Source organism: Diceros bicornis, chromosome 41 (genome assembly GCF_020826845.1).
Source record: "Diceros bicornis minor isolate mBicDic1 chromosome 41, mDicBic1.mat.cur, whole genome shotgun sequence".
In the NCBI taxonomy this organism is placed as follows: Eukaryota; Metazoa; Chordata; class Mammalia; order Perissodactyla; family Rhinocerotidae; genus Diceros; species Diceros bicornis.
In genome coordinates, this window is record NC_080780.1 from 340,494 (window position 1) to 343,493 (window position 3,000).

The 3,000-nt window shown below is 51.3% G+C and overlaps 1 pseudogene; it reads left to right on the plus strand.

Moving 5' to 3' along the window:
* Positions 1 to 229: 229 nt before the first annotated feature.
* Positions 230 to 1,346, plus strand: LOC131400031 (actin, cytoplasmic 1-like; annotated as a pseudogene).
* The last annotated feature ends 1,654 nt before the right edge of the window (positions 1,347 to 3,000 follow it).

Consider the following 3,000-nt stretch of genomic DNA (forward strand, 5'->3'; position numbering starts at 1 on the left):
GAGACTAAATTGTTTGCCTTACTTGATTGCTACTTTGGAGTGGGTAAAAGACATTGATTGGGTTATGAATTTTTATAGCTCAGAAGTCTAGAGGGAAGTAGGTAGTCTTTCTTTGCATACTCAAGAGCACACCTTGTGACCTTCTTGGTCAATATTTGGCCTGCTGACCGCCAAGCCCGCATCAGCTCTACAAGCGCAGGCCTCTCACCACTCTTCCACCTGCAAGCTCACCGTGGATCATGACACTGCCACGCTTATGGTGGACAGTGGCTCCAGCATGTGTAAGGTCAGCATTGCAGGCAATCATGGCCCTGGGGCTGCCTTCCCTACCATCATGGGACACCCCCAGCATGATGGAGAGTGTGAGCCACCATCACAGGACTCCTATGTGGGTGTTGGGGCCCAAAGTAAGAGGGGAACCCTGACTCTGAAATACCCCATCAAACATGGCATCATCACCAACTAGGATGACATGAGAGGATCTGGCACCACACATTCTACAGCGAGCTACATGTGGCCCCTAAGGAGCACGCCATGCTGCTGACTGACGCCCTCCTGAACCCTAAGGCCAACCAGAAGAAGATGACCCAGATCATGTTGAAGACCTCCAGCACCCTAGCTAGAGGTACGTGGCCACGCAGGCCGTGCTGTCCTTTACGCCTCTGGCCATAACACAGGTGTGTGGTGGACTCCAGCAATAAGGTCACCCACACTGTGCCCATCTATGAAGGGTATGCTCTCCCCCATGACATCCTGAGTCTGAACCTGGCTGGCCAGGACCTGAGGGACTGCCTCAGGAGATCGTCACAGAGTGTCACCACCATAGCCAAGCAGGAAACTGTGTGAGATATCAAGGAGAAGCTCTACTGTTTTGCCCTGGACTTGGAGCAGGAGATGGCCACCACAGTCTCCAGCTTCTCCCTGGGGAAGAGCTGTGAGCTGGCTGATGGTCAAGTCAAAACTATTGGCAATAAATGGTTCCACTGCCCCAGGGCTCTTCTAGCCTTCCTTCCTGGGCATGGAGTCCTGAAGCATCTATGAAACTACCCCAGCTCTATCATGAAATGTGACATTGATGTCCACAACATGTGATGTCTGTGCCAACATGGTGCTGACAGGTGGGACCACTGTGTACCCAGGCATCACTGAGAGGATGCAGAAGGAGATCCCCCACTCTGGCTCACAGCACAATGAGGATCCAGCTCATCATGGCTTCTGAGCGCAGATACTCTGCGTGGATCTGTGGTTCCACCCTGGCCTCACCATCCACCTTCAAGCAGATGTGGATCAGCAAGCAGGAGCACCGTGAGTCCGGCTTCTGCCTCGTCCATCGCAAATGCTTCTAGGCAGACTGCCTGTTACACCTTTTCTTGACAAAATCTAACTTGTGCGGAAAATGGGATGACATTGGCATGGCTGTATTTATTTATTTATTGTCACTTGACTCAGGATTTAAAAGCTGGAAGAGTGAAGGTGACAGCAGTCAGTTGGGAGGTGTATCCCCCAAAGTTCTGCAGTGTGACTGAGTGTTTTGAGGACCTCATTTGTTTTTTTTTTTTTTGACTCATTCCAAATATCGTGAGATGCATTGTTACAGGAAGTTCCGTGCCTTCCCAAACAGCTCCCCACGTCTCCCTAAGGAGAATGGCCCAGACGTCGCCCAAGTCCACTTAAGAGGGTGATAGCATTGCTTTCGTGTAAATTACATAAGCCAAATGTTTTTAATCTTCTGCCTGAGTACTTGCTCTTTTTGTTTCATTTTGAATGGTCAATCACCATGACCCCCTTTTCTGTCACCCAACTTTCAATATATGAACACTTTTGGTCTCCCTGGGAGTTGGCTGAGGTGCTGAGACAGTTCAATGAAAGTACACACCTTAATGCAGAAAAAGAAAGATGCGACCAGAGTCCTTTGGCTGGCTGTAGTCGGGGGCAGGCTGCTTCAGGGTCTACCTCGGAGCAGAATGAGTTGCCTCTGTTGTTGCTCCAAGTTTTGAAAGCCTTGGAGAGGTCTTACAAAATTAATGGGTCAGGGCACCTGAAATTCCCATTTTATCCCATCCCCCCACCTTTTATTCTATCCATCCACCCGGACCTGGACTTTCTCCCTTACAATGCCTCAGCCTGGGCACACTGCCTGGCAGGATGGCCATGTGTGCACTGGGGTCAGGGTAGGTTTTCTCCACAAAAGCCTGGCACATAGAGTGACCTCACCCTCCTCACCAAGAACTGCAAAGGACTTGCTCAAACCCTTCATTACACATCATTCCCAAGGGAAGAGACAAAGTACCACATCTCTACTGCTTAGAGCAATGGGCACAAGTCTCCAGGTTGAGGCCAGAATAGATTTTGGGACATGATGCAGTGTTTAAGCCAAGCTCTGGTCTGACCTGCCCCACTACCTGCCTGAACCCAACCTGCCTTCATGTGTATGGAGGTAACTGCTGAGTGGCCCAGGGAACACGCCTCCACAGTATGCATCCAGAGGTGGGGCTGTAATTCATTGCCCATGATTTCCCTGGCCTTGGTCTTTCCTTCTTGTAAATCCTCAATCCCACCCTGATCTGGAAGACCCACGCCCTCTACCTTATCTCAGTGTTGTCGCCAACATTGACTCTGACACTCCCAGAAAGCTCTCTGCCGCCCTTCATATCTCCACAGTCGGGGTGGAGAGGAGAGGCACCATGTTGGGAGGGAAGGTCTGAGATAGACCCTCGTGGGTGCCCTTGTTATCAAGCTGGATGCAGGCACCCTCCAGAAACACCCAGATACCACCTTGGGTGAATTGCCAAGCCTACCACCCGTTCCCAGTGCTGATCGCGAAGAGGAAAATGAGGAAGCTTTGCTAAGATCAGCTGCCATTTCTGCTGACCCGGGGTGTTGGTCTTCATGGAGCTGGCAACCCTGCCTGCCCCTCTGTCCACAGTCATCTTGCCCTCAGCTGGCTCCTTCGCCTGCCGCACTGGGAGGAAAGTAAGCCTGTAGGAGTGCCATAGGGCC